The 21123-nt window shown below is 35.7% G+C and overlaps 1 protein-coding gene across 2 annotated transcripts in view; it reads right to left on the bottom strand.

The window, feature by feature from the left end:
- The window catches only part of RFX3 (regulatory factor X3), a 97462-nt gene extending 76381 nt beyond the window's left edge, over positions 1-21081 (bottom strand). For both annotated transcript variants that reach the window (XM_027709710.2, XM_027709712.2), the window contains exon 1: positions 20811-21081. The gene's annotated coding sequence lies outside the window, so the exon portion shown is untranslated. The remainder of the gene's footprint in view (positions 1-20810) is intronic.
- Positions 21082-21123: the final 42 nt, after the last annotated feature.

Raw genomic sequence — 21123 nt, 5'->3', positions numbered from 1 at the left:
CAAAACAACCTTCAAGTTCAAGAGAGACTGTCTTCTATAGAAAAGGAAAAAACAGGCCTAGCTGCTGACATTTCAATTAACTGCAATATTATTTATCTAATGATTAGAGACAATCTTTTTTATTTCAATGATGTAAATAACTGTAAGGTGGTATCACTTCTCATATCCACATAAGAACTGAATGGCAGATTATCTTAAGGCATCAATAACTTTGTATTACTAACTGATTTTGGCTTGGTTAAAGAGAAAATTAAAGTAAGGTTTGCTTTATAGGTCAGCACCTTCAATGACTGTAATAGAAAATACTGCAGTTCTAGAAAGACCTAGAAATTACACAAGTTCCAAACATAGGACTTTTTGTTCTAGTATGCTTCAAAAATCAAATCATGAGAGACAGCAATTCATGTACTGTATCTGGAAAACTCTTAAAAGAGAACTCCTTAATGACAGCTTTCTCGTCAATAAACTAATAGAAAATAGGTAGCCCCAAGAGTTACATTTAACATTGTATGATCATGGTCTCCTTTTTCAGAATAGTCAAAAATTCTATTACAAACATGAAAAAAAATGAAACACAAAGAATTAGTACATGAAAGTATGAATGTAAGGATATATGAAATATTTAGCAATACTATTTAGATACTCTTATAGTTATTACAGTATAAAATGCATTTGGAAGCAAAATGGCAAAAGAATATTTTTAATCTCTGAATCCTACAGAAATCTTAGCTTCCCAATTGCCAGAAATATAGGAAAATACTAAAGCAAATATGTAAAGCTTAGGCAATTCAGAATTTTCCAATACTGAAACCCTTGCAATAAGATGAACATTCTGAAGAATTACTTTCCAAAAATATAAATCTGGACATAAATCTCACAACCTGAAAATTCTATCTACCTCTTCAAAAGTTCACCATCAAAGATGGTCCTCTCTAAATAAAAGCAGGGCTGATTCACAACAATTGTGGATTCCCACACCTACCTTTCCCATACAAGTCACTTTAAAATCTTCAAGGGCGTATCAAGAATAGAGATACTGAATACACAAATATAGCTCCAACGCACGAACAGCAATTTATACTTGTGTCTGATTAAATCCTATGTTTATATGATGTAGATCTAATAGGTTGGGTCTTCAGTTTTTAATTAAGCAGAAAAACCTCTCATTGACATTCTTCACTCTTCTTGGCAGATAAATGTGCCGTAAATAACAGTGTATGATCAAACAGTGAATACTGTACATTGGTAAACTCATTCAAGAAGAATATCATGATCCAGTAGCATATAAATAGCAATTAGGTCCCCAAAACTTAATTAGATCTTGAAGTCATTCACACAACAATTACATTTAATGCTAATATAGTATTCATTATTTAAACCTCTTTCTTTACTCATTAAAAAATCTTTGTATTTTTAAACATCTTGTAATTTTATACAGCATTTCATTAACACTACATAAACTAACATTACTGTTTGTATTTGTTATTTTAGTCATGGCTGGCGTATTGAAAAAAGGAAGACATCGCTGCAAAAAAACCCCAGAGGCAGATGAAATGTTTGTTTCAGAATTGATATCTGGTCAATTATTTCAAACTATGCTTTTCAATTTACGGACATTAAATAAAAAAATAATTGTTTCAACTTCTTACACAAAATTGTACTGTAATTGTTCTTACAACTAAATCAGTACAAGAATAGAATGTGTTTACATGAAATGGAAAATGCTGGAAACAAATTTATGTATCAACAGCAATAATCAAAAAAAAATATGAGCAAACACTTAATGTGATGCCACAACACATTATGCTGCTTGGCCATTCAGTAGGACAGACAGAGATACAGGCAAATAGACTATACAGAATTTTTGTCAAACTTCTTGTTTTCTATTGTCCTTTAATTTTTAATGACCTACTTCGTTCCTAGCCTTTTTCTTACATTTCCAAACATTTCAATGAATTTCCTAAACTTACATATTCTTATAGTTAAAAATAAGTAAATAAAATCAGGAATAAGTCTATTTATTTTCACTTTTGCTCACCTTCCTGTCTTGTTCCTCATTCCTGAAGATTTTCCAATGTTACACGCTATAACAATCCACAATCGTTTTTCTGACCTCTCAGTTTTCAGTTACTATCCTAGACGATTTTTTTCTCTTACAAAAATGGTAAAGTTCTAAAAAATGCAAAGTATCCTTTCAGATGCAAGTTTCACTTGAACTCCATTAAAAACACAGGAAGCAAAGAAACACTCATTACCATTGGCACAGTCCAAATATCTAATCTCTGCTTTTCTGGTTTGAATGAGAATGGGGATTTTTTTGTTTTTTAAATCATTAAACATGCAGTCCAATAGGTTAGGTCTGGATGAAACAGAAGCATTAAGCTGCAAAGCCAGGTATTCGAATTTGCCCAGTAAGAACAACATTAGAAAGTAACTATTCTAAGCAATATCTCTGGTTTAGAAATAAAAAGAAGCACCAATGCAACATACAGAAATCCAGCTATGTGGGAGAAGAGGCAGAGGGAGCTGAACAAAGTTAATGACTGCAGTTCTGGAAAGTAAATTACATCCTTATAGGAATTCTGAATGTAATCTACGTGATTTAGGAATATGTGTTTGCCTTAATAAACACTGGATACTATTTCTTAGGCAAGGTTAAAACATTTTCAACAACTCTGAAAATATCACAACTGTACCATATAAAACACCTCTCAGTAAAAACACCTTTAAAAGTTATCATCTATTAATTGAACACTGTAAAAGGTATGTTGCTGTATTTTTAAATTTCTTCTTTCTATACATTACCTATTATTTCTCTATCAGATCTTAGACTTTTTCTAAGTTATAAAATTCTAATTTTCCTAAATTTTTCAAACTCTCCTAGCTCTCCAGCTGTGGCAGAAGTAGCTACCTTACTGAATAAATACCTCTGTAGTGCACAAAATTAGTTAGCAATCCACAAATGCTAGTCAAACATTTTTCAGTAGATATTATACTCAAACTAGATCACACTTCAAAATAATTTTTTAAGTTTTAAATTACAAGTTAAGTTTTAATTAGAAACATGATAAGAATTCAGAATGTTGCTCAGACCAGCACTTAAATTCAAATTACAAAACTCAATTTTCAAAATCAATCCCTTAAAACTACCTTGTTCTATTGAATATTTCCAAAATAGCTCTCTGTCACCATAGTAATATGCTTTTCAGTAAGAATTCTGGTGTTAACTGAGGAAAGACTTAGGAAGAAACTCTTTAGGGTGAGGGTGTTGGGACACTGGGAACAGGTTGCCCAGAGAGGTTGTGGCTGCCCTGTCCCTGGAAGTGTTCAAGTCCAGGCTGGATAAGGCCCTGAGCAATCTGGTCTAATGGGAGGCGTCCCTTCACATAGCAGGGGGGTTGGACTAGATGACCTTTAAGGTGCCTTCCAAGCTCTTAAAATTCTGTGATTCTATGAAAACAGTTAAGCTGGAAAATACTGCCTACACAAGTAGACCAAAGAGTGAGGTCCATTTAAAAGAAAAGCTTTTTTTCAGAAATAAGTTTTTTAAATTCCTGTGACAAAACATTACTGATTATTATCTGAACATACTGAAATGTCAAAATCCAGTGAAACTTCTCAAGTCTGTAACATCTAACTCTTTACATTTTTTTTCTTCTATACTGTGTAGCCCTTAAGGGTTGTCCCTTTTATCAGTATATAAAGACACACCTTTTATAGCCTTAGAACAGCTTTCCTCTATTCAGAAAAAAAAATAGTGTCACCTTAATGGAATATCACAAGTCACAAATAACTAACTTGGGCTTTACTATAGTGACAATTCAACAACATTCCAAAAGCAGACACAGGAACTGAAGAGGAGTGTTTATCTAGTGTCAATCTACATCTTTATTCAACAACCAGTGTTTTCAGTGTTTTAATTTTCAGCTGTTAGCCAGGTCAAAAACTGAAATGTAACCATCCAAAATTACAACTCTTACTATTTTGTAAGATAATTTCTGTCTCTCATCCCAAGTCACCTGCTTACCAAACATATAACAGGTCTTGAAAATACAAAATACTAATAGATTACTGACATAAAATAAACTTGTCTGGCAGTTACTCAGTTTTATTCATTACTCTTTTTACAATATCTTCACAAGATATTTCCAAACTTTTCTAAACAACACATATACCTGCATAGCTCAGGACTTCTGTGAAGGTCCAGTACAGACCAATTTATAAAAGAAGTTGAGATTTAAAAGCAATTTAGAGTGGTTACTAATACCCCTTTTCCTTGACAACTCATTCAGTGTTTCTTTGTTTTCTCCGATGTTTGAAACTACTAGACTTCAAAGTCATTCATTCTAAACAGCTTTGTCAGGGTTTCAGTACCACAATTTTCAAAATTACCTTCATTTTGCAAAGAGGTTTGCCACTTTGAGAAACAGAATCTCCCTAAATTCAACACTAGTTTACTATGAAAAGAAAATCATGACAACTGTTTGTACTCTTGCTTTATTATTACATCCGGCCCAGTCACTATTGGAAATTCAATCTATTATTGTTGCTAGGAGCCTGTTGCTATGCAACCTAAAAGGGTTATGCAGTGCTTTCAGGCTGAGAAGCCTTGAAAACACCACAGGTCTCCTATGGCTCTAACCAGTTTATTTAAATAGATTAACACTCTCCTCAATCAACCCCCAATTCCAGGCATACGCTTAAAAAAAGTCACAATAACAGATTTGAACACTGTAAACAAACAAAACCAGAAAAAATTACACAGAAGCTTATACGACATCCTACAGTAAAGTAAACAACATTTCCCCTAATCTCTCATTTATTAGGAAAGTTAGAGTCTGTAAACTCCAAACCCCTCAAAGTTTAACTTTTATATACTAACAAGCTAGTATAACGGATTTGCTCACGTGCTCTGCAAAGTTATTTTATAATAAACTTTTGACAGATCAATACACTAAGTTTCATATTCTAGATCACTGAGTGAGACTTTGGGGGAAAAAGAAAGGCCTAAAATTAACTTTAAAATGGCAGAATAATACTTGATATTTATACTCTGTATCAAAAGATGTCCAACAAGCCTGTAAGCTGGTTCCAAGATTTGCAGTCAAACTGAGTTCTCCCTTTTTGTGTCTTTGTCACTGTTACACATTATGCAATTGATGTTAGACACCTATGTAGATCTCTGCAGATTCATTTCTTTCAGCAACACTTTTGCAAATCTGCTGGAGAATGGCTAAGAAATAACCCACAAAAGAGCTGATTACTATGGCTTTTCATTCTAATAATCTGAGGCTGTTCCAGCCTGCACCAAAGAACAAGTTGTTCTACAGCACCAGAATTAAGAAAGCCGCATTTCTTCCAGCTTGGTCCTTTAAATGGATCCATACTACAACAAGCTAGCACGGACTGTGAGCGCTGACTGACTCTCCAGGATGCTGGGAGTGCAAAATGAGTTGCAACTGCCTCTTCTTCAGTGGTAGTACCCATTTTTGCTTACATTTTCAAACATTATTTTGTTGGTATCTGTTTTTCTGAAACTTCTAACCCTCTTTTGAATAAGATGGACAGATATACCAGAAAAGACCCAAACCAAACCTGTTTCCCTAAGAGTATAAATTTAAGAAAGAAACACACTGTCCCAAAAGTTATTGGAAATGTTAAGAATGATTGTCTATACAACAGACTTAACAGTCAGCACCACAAAATGGACTACAATACTCAGGTAAGGAAATGCTAGGATTTATCCTTCCCAAAATGCTTTGTACTACTTAGCAGCTGATACTTTCTAGAGAAAACATGAAAACAATGAAAAATATGAACACTGTTCTGAAGACAAAAATCTCAGAGCGTTGTGGGTAAAATAGCAAGTATCGGCAGAACGTGTGCATGAATTCAAAGTCTTCTAACTCGAACTTTGCTGCTTCTCCAGAATTTAAAGGTTGCAGAACCTTCTTCTAAAGCAAAACTAAACTTTCTACCTGTGTTAGAGTAACAATCAAACCACAAAGGACTTGTCTTATCCCCTGTAGCTGAGGGATTTAGCCTAGAACAGTTAACAGCTGCTAATCTAGCAGGGTCTACAACCAAGTACCAGAATCAAACACCTTTCATTGACTTCTACAGCCAAACCCATAAAAAAAGAATTGTTGTGTATAATCACCATTGCTAGTTTGCTTTTTATAATTCTATAAAGAAAAGATCACTGCAATATTAAGTTATCCTAGTGGTTGTGAGCTCAAAGATGACAGGCTGCTTGGACAACAGCTAGATATAGCTGGAGGTACAGCTAGAACAATACAGCATGTTATGCTATAAACTACCTACAGGTTTATAATTAAAAACTAGGTATTGATTATCTGAGCTGTTTTACAGTCAAAATTTCATTAGAGCTTGTTAAGTACTTTGGTATTGTCCAAGAACTTATTAGAGACAAGAAAGATTTTAACAGAGACAGTAGATCCAAAGCTATGTTCATCTACCATTTTTCCTTAAATTATCTTCTGTAAGTGTGACATTTGCTTTAATGTCATTGAGGCAAATGAAACTTGCAGACATAAGTGTTTCCTTTACACAAAACAGAATAAGGCTTTGATTTTTTTCAATCTGGTGAGACACTCTGGTTGTCTTCACTGACAGTTTAATAAAAGAAATATGACCAGAATCTGGCTATAATGAGCTTAAGGACACGCTTAGGATTCCTCCATCCTTTACCATAGAAGATAACTCAGAACTGGCCATTCAAGGAAGCTAAAAAAAGCTGAATGTTCCCTTGGTTTTAGGAGACTGTTTCACATTACTTAGATGATTTAAGAAGGTAACATTTTTCCCATAATTCTAGAATCCTGTTCTTAGGATTCTTCTTAGGATTCACTACCTCCACAATTACACCAGACCAAATGCATGTACGACTGTTCCCCAGTGGCTGCTGGCAAAGAAAGATCAGGCAGTCCCTGAAAGCAGACCTCAGTACCTTAGGCTATCCCTACAACCAGCTGGGTATATATCAGCAGTGTGTGATGTTTAGCAGCCTTGTCACACCTCACTGTCTCAGGTAAACTGTTAAATATTAAACCGCATGTAAGCCAGGTATCCAACATGGAACAGGAAAGAAAACCCAAAAACCAGTAGATACTGAGCTGCAGAGCTTAATAACTAAAAACAAGTGCAAAAAAGTATTATATAATCAAATATATAGTAAAATATAATTGTAATCACAAAATATATGCAAGCAGATATCACTGTCATCAATGATAATATAATAAGGCAGCAAAAAAGGACAATCATAAACTGCAAAGGAAGAAAAAACTGCTGACATAAATGAAGACTTAAAGAGTGGCATATACTTTAATTTGAAAGAAAAAAAAGAAATATTTAGAAATTTAGAAACATTCAGAAATTTGGAAACACACTTATAAAATCTACCTTATTTTAAAATAGTGCCTTATGTCCTGAAGACATCCTTCACTCTGCCCCATCATCTGAATTTTAAGTATCTTTGAAATCTGCTTCTTTGCTTTGTATCCATAATTTTGAAGTACAGTAACTACAGATTTAAAGTACAGTAACTGTAATGAGGCGACTAATATTTCACTATATTTATTGCTTTTCTTTTTATGTAAGAAATTTATTCTCAAGAGCAAATTCAGCAACAGCAATCCTACAGGAAATAGATGAAAAATTATGTTGAAAGAAATGACAAAGAAACACCCCCACTCTACAAAAATTATTTTACCAAACATGCTTGAAATTTACTATTACACCAGAAAACATTATTTAGATATTGATTTTAACCTCCTTTGGTTTTCTGTGTGACTTTTTCCAATACACTGCCTTTCACAAGCACATATTTATTCAAGAAAATACCACGAATGTTGATTTTGATGTCTCATGGAATGATTAAATGCATTTTTATATTCAAAATATATACAAATCCATACACACAAAATTAAACCAAAAAATTCTGAAAGCCAAACATACAGAGAAACTACCACCTGGCTTTTTGTTCACCTTGCAGTAGAAGACAGTTCCAAACACGGCATTCTGTTCTGCTTTTCCAACCTAACAGTACTGACCACTTTAAAAGATAGTGATACAAGCCACAGCTTATATTTCTTGGATAGATATCAATATTTTTATTTTTGTTCCATGTGTGATTTAGAACAAACCACTTCAACTTATATTTTTAGCTTACAGGCATATATTTATAAACAATATTCTAAAATTATTAAATCCTCCTTACTTATCAGTACACTTCTCTTAAAGAAACTGCTCTCTAAGCTCTTAGCTAAGATTGACTTTAGAAAGCATGTGAAAACATGAAATCGCAAAATGAATATATGCATAATGTTTCTTATTAGCTAGGTTTATCTAGCATGGGGTCTTTTGCCCTCAAAGAAAAACCACTGAGATAGAAAAAATATAACGTACAATGTAAAACCCAAATGCAGTGAGGAATAATGAAAAACATCAGCAGATAGAAATGGGAATAAAAAAAAGGGGGGAACTCTATTAATTCTAAAAAAAATAATTTCATTAATCAGACTGGTACTGTACAATAGGAAATACTTAGCAAATCTCAATGTTTACTGTTAATTGTACTTACAATACAAATGAAATATTAAGAATGGCACAATTGGATCCAGGGCATGTTTGTTTCTTTGTTGCCTTCTAAGGTTACAAAACATTCCCAACAAATTTTCATATTACCTGACGAAAAGCTTCATGCTCAGGAAGTTTAAGTAATATTACTTTCAAAAATGGCTTAATGAAAGGTAATGGTAACTCATTTTTATAATTACTTGGTAAGATTTGTTTTATTAGGTTCCAACCTACTGCCCTGATAGAGAATAAAAAACCAATTCAAATATAAAGAACATTCAGTGACAATATTTATTCAAGATTTATTTCATGAACAGCAGAAACTGAATTTGATTTCTGAGTCTTAAAATAAAGCCATATGACTATGTAACATATCATTGCATTGTCTTCCATAATTGCTAAGTAACAGGAAAATACTATCAAATAGATACCATTGGCTATCTCACTTACAGTATAGGAACGTAAAAATCTAAACTGTGAGATATACAACACCAACACAGAGTACTATTTATATAATTTTTGAGATATGCTGACATTTATTCCATTTGTTTTCCTTATGGCAGCTCTTTGTTTTGCTCAGCAAGATTTATAGCACTTTAATTTCTTGACATTCATTTTAATCATTGATTTGTAAAAGTCAGATGAGACTTGACAGGAACATTCTAAAAGACACGGACAGTAAAACAGAGGTACTTGGAAAAGGTACTAACTTTGTTATAGTGTTAGATCTTTTAGGACACTTAAAGTTTCACTGTGCATTCACTTATTAATTCTACCAGAAAAAGGACTTTTCCTTGGAAAAGACTCCTGAAAACATTATGGAAATCCTGCATCCCTCATCCACTTAAAATCACAAATTTGACAGAGGTAAGTTTAGCAAATTATGAATAAAATAAAAACCCAGGTCTCAGCAATCTATTTGCTTATCCATGCCTTAATCATTCAATTCAACTCAGTTTATTAACGAATATGAAACATTTGTATTTATATAAAGGGATTACTTTCTAATACTGCCTTGAATATCAAAACTATATTTATCATAATTAGTAATGTATACGCATGTTTTTGCTTATCCCTCAAGCAGTGCTAAACAAGAGTAAGAGATACAATAATTTTGCTATGGACTTTGATATCTGAATGACACACCATGATCAAACCTCAGCCAAAGCAAACAAAACACCCCCAAACAGAACCACTTCGATCAATAGAAACATTGATTATGAAACTATTTTTCTGACTTTACCAATAGCAGTTACTGCGATATGCACTTCCTTAGACCCTTGCTCTTGATCTCCATTTTTCATTTTATATTTGCAGCTATATGATAAAGCAAACATTTTTTTTTAAACAAACATCTCTTTATAGAGGCTCAAAACCAATCATCCTTGCTTCCCAAATTCTTTTTTGGAGCCAATTCAATTCTTATCAAAATGAGCAGGGATATAGGTGTGTTATAGGAAAATATTTTAGACATAACAAAAAAAACTCTCTTCAGATTCCTGGCTTTTATATATCTTGAACACCACTTACAAATCACCAGGCAGTTAGCCAAATATAGAATGTTTCACCAAAACCCCTGTATTTGTTTCACCAAAGACAGGAAATTATCCAATTTATTTCAAAAGTCTAAATAATTTCCAATAAAAATGGTGTTTGCAGTTTTTCCTCTTTTCATTTATTTTTCTCTTTTGCTGCAACAAAAAGCCTGCAAATGCAGTCAGTTGCAACAGAACTGGCCAACAAGAAGACAAACTAGATCCAACCTAGGAACTTCTGCTGTAGAGCAAGAATCACAAGTAAAACCATAGCATAGCTTGGGCTGATATGGATTTCAAGAGCTCCCAAGTCCAACTTACTTTTCAAAGCAGACTCAGACTTGGCATCAGACCAGCTCCTCAGGGCTTTATCCTATCAGAGCTTGAAAATCTCCAAAGGCAGAGATGGGAAAACTTCAACGCATTGCTGGGTTGTCCTCATGGGGAAAAATATTTTCCTTAACTCCAGTCTAGTGTTTCAACTAAGAAACATTGTCTCTCATCCTTACAGGATGCACTCCTGTGAAAAGCCTCGCTCCATCTTCTTGATGACCTCCTTATATTTGGGAACTAGGTATTAGGGAAGGCTGCTCTTAGGATCCCTGAAATTTTTCTTCTCCAGACTGAACAAGCCCAGGTCCTTCAGTGCCTCCTTGGAGACCTGTGTGCTCTAGTTCCTGACTGTCTTAGTGGGCCTCTGCTGAACTTACTCCAGTTTACCAACATCGTTCCCACTGCCACAGGAGAGTGAGGGTGAACGCGAAATTAGAAATGGACGTAAATGTTGCCTAATAAATGCAGAGAGAGATGGGATAAGCATTTCCCTCTATTTCCTGCCTATACTCGTGTTCATACAGCCCGAGACACTTTGAATCTTCCCTACAGCCAAGGCACACTGCTGCATATGTTCAGGGTCTCATCCAGACTGTAGTCTCAGCCACCATCCCCAGCCAGTAGTCTGCAGACTAACAGCTATGGGTCTACGAAGCCCTAGAGAGCTGCACAGGACTGGTACTCCTCTCCATTTTGGCCAGTACATTACTGTAGAAGTAGGTTAAAAAGAGTCTTTTTTTCAGTGACTGCTTTTGCTCTAGATTTCACTAAGTAGCACAAAATTACTGTGTTCATAACAGATAGTCTGTATGTTTGCTGTAAGAAAAGATGTGCTTTCTAACACCCTGTGAAGGACAGTTAACAGACTATTCCAGAAAATATACTCAATACAGAAATGACATACCAGTCAGGGATGTGAAAACCACCAGTTTTACCCACTGCCCTAAAACATGTAACTCCATTTGACAAGGCTGAACCACCTAGGTTATCATACAATGTCCTGCTAGATGATTGTTATTCCTGGGAAATTATCTGCCACATTTCTTTCACTCTCCAAGGGAATAAAAGCCCAATGAGCCAAATACAAATAAACCACAAACTGCCCACCATACTGCACTGAGTACCCTAAGCATCTTCTGTTTCTTTACTAAACAAAACCATTTCCATACCAGCAGGTTAAATGCTGTAATGAGAGTACATAAAAAGCTTTTGAATTAGTATGTGAAAGGCAGAAGCACTTCATGTGAAATGAACATATTTTTAAAAACAAAATATAAATATTAGCCAATGAGAGCAGATCACTGGGAGTTCAGAAGCACAGCTATAAAATAAAGTTACATTTGTGACCAGGCAGCTTGTTTTATGGAGATGACACAGCTAATTTTATTAGTGGACTTAACATATTATGAATCAACATCTCAATTCCCACTATTAACACCCAATTACATCTTGGCCATTTTTAATGGCCAAACCCTGTTATGCTGCCTGCCATTCCTACGCTACAGACTCTGGGACAAGTACTATAGCACTTCTGATCAAAACTTTCCACACACACACCTCCCTTCCTCTATCACAGATTACCAAAACAGAACTTCCATTTTCCTATCTGCCACATAGATCTGTCTTCCTCCCTTGGACACTATATCTTTTCCCATATAATAAAATGTGGGAAGAAAATGTTATACTTTTAAAAAATATTAGTATTTCAACTTGAAATCAAGCAGTGGGAACTCTTAAAAGGCAATCTTCCACATGCAAAGTAATCCTAAAACTCCTCATCTTGATTGCCTGAAATATGCTTGTGATTAACTTGTAACTTGTGATTTGAGGGCACATGAAGAATCTGTCCGCATTAGGTCAAGAAAATTGGTCACTGCATTGAAGTCATGACCCTGCATCTACCTTTTCCCTAAAGTCAAGAAATGTCAGTTTCTTCAGGATTCAATAAGAAATAAATACTAAAGTAAGGACAAGCAGTGAAGATACTGAACACCTTCGAACCTGTTAACCTTCCTGTTAAAGACAGGAAACTTGACTTAGTGGCTCATATCAGGATCATGGTAGGTAAATTTAATATCTGAAATTTAAATCTTAGTAGGATCTGACTCCACGAACAACTTTAGATATAATACACCACTGAAATCTGGATATCCCAGACCACACAAGTTCCTAAGGTTATACTGTTTAACTACTAACTACTGAAACGACAGCATTAAAAAACCCACCACACCAAACAGATGCAACTGAACCAGCATAAACTCACAACTTTTGAAACACTAGGAGGTCTGTTCCATAAGACAGAGTCACTATTTGCATGATAAATTATGCTATTGCTTTGTAGGACGAACTCTAATTCTTGGTCTACTAAAAATAAACCTTTTTTTTTTCTTCAGTTTGACAAAAGTGTGCTAACAAAGGGTGCTTCACTCACAAAACCTAAATTTTGTAAACCAGCCCAAGGTTTGCAAAATCCTAAGCCTTTTTCATCTCCACATTACCACAGACTCAGTGCACCAAATCTCTACACGTTTACCTGCCCACTATTGTCCCTTGAAACACCCTGTCAGGACTGTGCTCCTTACAGTACAAAAGAGTCTCAGAACTGGAGAAAACCTGAGCAACTCAGGACAACCATCAGTCAGAAAGGACCTGGAAAGAGACAACACCATGAAGAGCTGTGCTTTTATCTTAAGTCTTTCACTCTTGCCTCACTTCAAAACCCAGAATCTGAGCACAAAAGTATTTCCACAAAATAAGGGAATGGAATCTACATTTCTGTGCTACTTACCTCCATTTACGATTAAATAATAATTACATTATGTTAAATTTATGGTTTAATACTAAGCATGTTTTGCTCCTTAAAACAACAGAAGAGCTTCCACAACTTTCAGAAACTCCAACGAATAATCTTCCTAGAAGTCACAGGGAATTGCTATTATTATTACACAGAATCAACCCTGAGGAACTAAAAACAAACTAAATTCTACATTTGTCTGTTTACTAAATTTGACAGGAAAACAATACAATGAATGTAGAAGAGTTACTTATCAACTCCTTTGCAAACTGCAACTCAGATGAAGTGGTTTAACACAGAGTGGATAAAATAAAATAGGTTTTAAAACGGTGATTATAGAATAACTATTTTTCTAAAAAATACTTTCAAAAGCAGATATGGGTTTTCAATTAAAGCAAGTAGTTCTAAGGCAAAGTTCTTTCTTTACTGTATCTTCCAAATTTGCTGAGATACAAAGTAATTAACATTGAATCACAATAATAAACACAGTATATAAAACCTTAACTAGAAAGGCAAATTAACAATCCTTTGTGTATAGCCACATAATGGAAGAACTACAGTATGCATATCATCAGCAAATATGGGAAGGAGGAAACATTCTTCCTGCATTAAATCTCTAACTCTATTGTCTCTCTTCTCAAGCCACAGAACAATAAAGAGGTAAGAATACAGCACACATCTTATTGGAATAAAAAGTTAGGGTTTTAGATGGACAATCATGAATACTTTTTGCAGCAGTTAAATAAAAAATGAATCTTCATATTTATGAGACATTTAACATATGAAAGAAATCCTATCCTTCATCACTGCTTCCAATGGCAAGAGAACTATAGTTATTTTGTTATTTTTCCTTTCACCTACCACTAGTGAGTAGAACTTAGTCCTCCTTAGTAAATACTAGTTACTTTTTGCAGTTCAACTCTCTTAGACTTGCCTGTCAATTTCACGCTCAGCTGTTTGCAATGCAGAATGCTATCATGAGATAAGGAAGAAAAAGCTCAGGTGATAGAAACTAGTTTTGTTTAGATGAAGCTACACAGTCCAACAGCAACATATTAAAATGCTTTATGGATTATCTGCAACAGATCACACCAAAAGACAAAAGTTCAAATTGACAACCCCCGAGCAAGTTAAACCCTTCAGAAATCCTGTAAACACCCAATATCACTGTCAGATTAAGGGTGATACATAAGCAAGACTGCTCTCCCTTCTCCCTGCCCCAGGTTCAGGCACATTTGGGGAGGGGAGTGGGGAGAGAAAACCAGACTAAAGTTATTAGAGAAACAATATACAATGCATCACCTGAAAATTCAGCAAACATGAACTAGGTCATTGGAGCCAAAAATGTATTTTTGAATTTCGGCTCCACAGAAGCATAATAAATAGCCTCTATAGCCTTAATAACTGTCTTGTAAGCAGTTCTGGCTCAGAATCCTATTACACTTTTCCAATTCTTTGCAAGGGAAGTATGGTTAACAGCACAGAAAAAAAAGTTACCACACACACCTCCACACACAAAAAACAAACAACAAACAAACCCAACCAAAACAAAACACAACCAAAAAAACCCCAAAACCACAAATCCAGAACACCTTAACTGAGGTAGAATAATCTGACTCGATGGCAGCTGCAAAGTGACATACTACACATTTTAACATATTTGCTTGTTTCTGTTTCTACTTTGCAATGTTGCATGATTTAACTACACTGAGTTTAAGCATTCAGAAAACATCCCGGAGGTGGTATGTAAGAGAAAGCACTGTTAGATTAATTATAATGAGGTAGTAAAACAGAAGAGAGAATCCATTTACTTGGTAGACAAACAGTAAACACAGCTTTGAGTCATTAGTTGTAGAGGCAGCATCCAAAGCCTGAACAAAATCTAAATCCATGGCTCTTGCCTTATTAGAAATCAGACTTCAATAAGAAGAAAATGAAAGAACTAAATACATTGTTTACTCAGAGATGGTCTAAGAAGCTGAGATACAGTCAGTGTACTGGGTCCATGGGTGAATGAAATGACCTGTAAAAAGAGTGTTAAATATCCTTTTTCCTCTCTTTAACGAATGAATAAAAGTCATAAATATTAAAAGTATACTAAAATTCAGTTACTGATACACAACATTTGACATTCTCAGAGCATTGCTATGGATGTCATCCAAGAATTTAAACAAGACCGATTAGAAATAAGATAGGTATTTACACAGGAAGTCTGAATTGCTAGAAATTAAACTTCCCAGTCTCATTAAAATTTATACTGTAAACCAGGAAATTTCTTTATCAAACAGAACTTACATATAGTCTAACCACCACTTCTGGATTTTAGGCCACTAAAACTGAAGTCAGGGGACCAAAACCAAACAACTTGCCATAGCGGAACATGAAAAACAACTAAAGGTAGTGTGCAAAAATCAAGCAATTTAAGGTGTACTACCCAAACTCCAGCCTGTACATTTTCACATGTTTCCAAAGGGAAATTACACTGAACTAGACACACTAGCCATGACACATAAAAAAAACAATATTACCTTATTAATCTTACAGTGTGTGATAAAAAAATAGGTATTACTAAACTACAGAAGTTACTACAACTAAATTCTAATCTCTGAGGTCCTTATATCCACAGAGAAATTTCTGAAATAAAACGCAGTGGTATTTGTAAATTTCTAGAGCCTGGGGTTGTTTGGGGTTTGGTTTGGGTTTTGTTTGGTTGGTTTTTTGTTTTGTTTTGAGTGGTAGGGGGTTGGTGGTTTTCTTTCCCAGAACTAATGATTGATGGAGAAAAATATCCCGCCTCTTTTGCAATTCAGGAGTATGCGGGTATGGCTCAACCTCAGTTTCTTCCATGAAGAGTTGCAGTGAGAAAGAAAGAAAGAAAGAAAATCTATATGCAGCAATGCATTTTTTAAAAAGGATTCAGGTATAAATGAACAAGTTACATGAACTGTGAATATGAACTTATAAATGAAAAATATAACATACAAATTAAAGTCACTCCAAAATACATACGTCTCTCGGGCAAGTTCATGCAGTACTTCAATAAGTATACACTGTTTGAGCTATATGTGATAAAGACATAATTTACATACAAATCTTTGTTCTCTTTCAGTGAACAGAAATTGTATTTTAAGTGTGTGTGTATATCTACACACACAGACATAATCAGATATGGAGCAGCCAATATCATCTATGATTTTTAGCATAATATTGTCAACACATTAAGTTTGCTATATTGCACTGCACAGAGGAAAGTGGGAAAATTTCAGTAAGGTTTATTCAAATCCCATATGCATTATCAATGTATTTCAATGAAAGAATTTTTAGAATTTGCTTTCAGTTTTGTATTTCAAATAGCATAGCACCCTCTGGTGCATCTACTTGAAAGAAAACAACTAACAATAAACACCAGTCATTGTTACAAAAAAGAGAACATTAAAAAAAGAAAAAGGAAACCCTTAGAAACAAAAACACAAAAGAATTATCAGAAAACAAACTTCTTTTTCATGCTTTCTTATTAAAATCTTTTGTAACTGAGGAAATTTTAAGTGCTGAATAAAAAAAATTTAAAAGAAAGAAAACTGCAGGTGTGCTAATACAGAAGGGTACCAGAAAAAAAATTCTAAAAAAGACAGAAGTTTGAAGCTAATTCTGTGCTCTTAATAATAGGTCATTTTTATTAAAAAATATTCTAAAGTGGAATATTCTTTAAGTAAAAAAAGGTAAATAAGTTAATGAAACAAAATGTTACACGAAGCAACGTATCTGCTCTTGGACTTGCAAGAATGACAATTATTAGGACTACACCTATCCACACACTCAAAACCTGCTAAATTTCACACCCAAATAATCTCTTTTCAAAGTCCAATGAGAAAAGAATTAAAAAAATGACGCTTATACTGCATGGAACAGTTCATACTCTGATATGACATTTTAACAAAACACAAACTCTGATATGACACATCAAACTATTAAATACACCTAGTCACTAGGAAAATAATCTCTTACAAAAGTACATTTTGCTAATCACAGAAGTGGAGATCACCATCTGCTTTAGGCAGCTCTTTTGTAAACCTCTGGAAGACTCAACACAAGGCAAAAGAAATGAAAGTGACACCTGTTTAAATCAGCCATCTGTCTCTAACAAACTAGATTTAGCCAAATCAGTGTATGTACTGATCCTTAAATTTCCAAAATATGGGTACAATAGCATCTGTGAGAAAAGAGAAGTATTGTTATGATTGACAACAAACTGTAGGCAAAATACATAAATAATAAATTTGTGGCTAAAGAAAAAAATTTCTTAACCGTTAGCCTATTCATTTTAAAAGCCTCACTAATTTTTTCAGCCCTAATTCTTAATAAAAAAATAAGCATTTTCATTGATAATTTCAAAACATTCTGCTCTTTTGTTCTAACACATTCATTTGACAAGGAGTTTGATTTTGAAATGGAACTCCCACTACATGCATATTACATTGCCACTGAAAGCTTATTTTTTATTCTGTTTGTATTTGTAGGGCATTCACAACATGTCTTTTCAACTGAAAATTATTTTTAAAAAGTATTTTAATAGTCATGTATTTTTTAAAGCCTATTCATTTTTTAAGCATTCCTCATGACACTTACCTGCAGATGGTAAGCTTTTGGAGACTGCAGGTAAAAATACAACTAATAGAGAATTTTTTAAGAGCAAAGAGAGCCTCTCAAAATAAAGCATGAAAATCAGAAACACTAGCTAGAACACTAAAAAGAACTGCAATGATAAAGCCTTCCTTCTCAATATAAAGTTTAGTAAATGGAAAGAAACTGCAATATTTATTTCTGTAGGCAGTTTTGTGATTAACAAACTACCCTATCAGGCAGGAACAAGAAATGGGATAGGGCTAACAAAGCTGAACCTAATTATCAAATAAAGCACCGTGACTTTGAACTCTTTAATGGCATTGTACCTTTGATTCCCATTTCATTTACCTACACTACATTACTGAAAGGGTTTCTCCACAGTAGCACAATGTAGGTTTAGCTCACTAGTAACACAACAGAGCGTAAAATCCTGACTGGCTCATTTGGATACACTGAAAAACCATTAGGTAGTTACACCACATAAGTCATGAAAACCTACGTGTTAAAAAAAAAAAAAAAATCACAAGCCAACTGATTTTCAAACACTGGTTAGCATCACAAACACCAACTATTTTGTTAGCTGTGGGCATTAGGGAATCAGAATGCATAATGAGGATCTCATCTGTGGTCATTACAGTATCTCAGTGATAATAAGGAGTCAGTACTTTTCTCAGATACCTAAAGTATTATTTTCCAAATTGCAGTCACTGGCTAAAGAAAATGGAGCTAAATAGTACTACAAAGGTTGCTGGTTTTAGACAAAATCATGTGCTTTTAACACAATTTTTAAGACCTGTACGCCTCCTCACAGAGTTAAAACAAAGTTTGTCTCACAGACACGCACGCACTTTCCTTTGCTACCCAGCAGCCTGGATACATGTTCTGCAAAGAGATTTCAACACCCAGGGAACGACCCAATCCTGAGTAGTATTCTGTCCCACTCCAAGAGGACTGCTCAAGAAAGATATGGTGCAGAGCTGACATCTTTTCAACAACAGTAGATGCCAGAAATTATTTAAAAACCAATGAACCAAGAAAATAATAACAAATGCATCAAGATCTAAGCGTGCCATATAACTGATACTACCCTAAAACTCGCACTAAAAATTATTAATGTCTTTAACATATTTGACGGTAGGACCTAGAAAATCAGCATGGAGTGGTTTAATCCTTGAGCAAAATAATAAAATAATGATGACGTAAAGACTTTTGATCATTAGTCAAAATAATTTATTTCCTAAGTCATTGTAGGCCCATGAAATATACATTAAAAAGAAAAGACAGATCTAATGTGCCTTACCTCAAGAAATATTAGTATCAACAATGCACTAACTACTTAGCAGATTTTGTAGTCAATACTCGCTTTAAAAAATTGCCACATTCGTTGGTAGTTCCAATGTGAGACAAAATAAGCATCTTGTAGCTGAAACTGTAATGAGAAATCCTGCATTTTACACAGGGTTCTAAAGATAAAAAAATGGAAAACATGTATATACAATTAAAATGTAGGGTTTAGATTAAAAATGAGAATATAATTTTCTTCTAATTATTATACTAAATAAACAAGTTACCACTTCAAAAGTAAAAAAGCTTGCCAAAACAATACATGATTTGACAAGTCAAAGGAGAGAGTGCAACTAGATATGGAGATGTTAAGAAAATTTCACTGCCATAAAAGATGCCTAAAATTCAGTTCATCCAAAGAATTCAAAAAGTATAATGCAGTATGATTTGACATTACTGACAACACAACTCTTTAGATCCTAATAAGCAGTTACAAAAAGGATGAAGAAAACAAGCATTTGGGATTGAAAATACAAAGCAAACCATACTCATTAATAATACGATTTCTATTACATCTCGAGAGGTAAAAAGCTGCCTCTTCCCTCTTTTCCAAACACACTCTTGGAACACAACAGCAATAGCAAAATCACAGAGACTTTGTTTTAATACTATTTCTTGTTTTCTCCTTTCTTTGATCCTCAGCACTGAAACTTGCAGTCAGCATCTTGAATTGCCATCATTGTGGAGAGTTTAAGGAAACTGAAATGGATTCTCTCCACATGAACGTAACTCGTGCAATACACTAGACCTACACATGCACAGTCCCATACTACACTGGCAGCATGAAAGCACTATTTAAAAAACAATTCCCTGCAAAAGGAGTGCGATAAGAAAAAAACCAACCTGCTACTCCGTGTGTGTATGGGTGGGGGTATGAATAAACAAAAACGCACTTCACAATACAAAGAAAATGCAGACTGCACTAAAATAAACAGCAACACTAATTATGAATAAAAGAAAAAAATTCATACAGAAAGCACCAAAAAAAAAAGAGTAGCTGATATGATCGACGGTAGGAGGCTATCATTAAAAGATACAGCAAGTTCACAAAATCCTGCAACATTTAGTAGTCACATTAAATCAGAACAAGGCCCCTGTACGCTAAAGGGGAAAAACAACCCCTGCTCTTGCTGTGCTACAGGATCCGTCTCCGGCTGCATCTTTCCTCCCAACCTCAACCGGCTTTTTTTCGGCTTTAAAGCCAACAGCCTTCGCCTGCGGCCGATTTCTCCATCTCTCGACCCGTACGATCGAGAGACCCGAGCCGGACGCACACCCACCGCATCCTAGCGATTGTCCCAGAGGTCCCGCAGCATCGCCCAGCCTGTGCTGCCGCTCACCCGCGCGGGGCCGGCCCCGCTCCCCGCTGCCCGCCCCGGCACCCTCGGCCGTGCCCGCACCCCGCTCCCGCCCCCCGCCTCGCTCCCGGGGCCGGGGGAGACCGGGGGGGAGGCCGGGGGTGCCCCGCGCGCCCCGCGAGCACGGGAGAGCCGCGAGGGCGCATCCCGGGCCTGGATGCCGCGCGGAGGAGGACGAGGAGGAACAGAAGGGAGGGCCGGGGAGCGCCCGCCGAGCGCATTCACCTGTGCCGGGGCGGGCTGCGGCGGCGCTCCCGCTGTCGCTGCTGGTGCTGGCGGCGGCTGCGGTTGTTGTTGTTGTTGTGGTGGTGGTGGGTGACGGTGAGGCGGGGGGTGCGGAGCAGCGGCAGGAGGAGGAGGAGCAGGAGCGGGCGCGGAGCGGCTGTTGTTGATGGGTAACAGTCGCCAGGACTACGGTGACTATGGCGCTCGACTCACAAGGCAACGGTTGCTATAACTCACAAAAGGGAGAGCGGGCGCGGAGGGAGGGACCGGCAGGCGGACGGAGGGAGGCGGGGGCGGCGGCGCGGCCGCGCGC

The sequence above is a fragment of the Pipra filicauda genome, unplaced genomic scaffold (genome assembly GCF_003945595.2).
Source record: "Pipra filicauda isolate LSUMZ 115617 unplaced genomic scaffold, ASM394559v2 scaffold35_size7292922_pilon, whole genome shotgun sequence".
Classification (NCBI taxonomy): domain Eukaryota; kingdom Metazoa; phylum Chordata; class Aves; order Passeriformes; family Pipridae; genus Pipra; species Pipra filicauda.
Note: the sequence above shows the minus strand (reverse complement) of the source record. Positions and strands in the feature narration are given on the sequence as shown.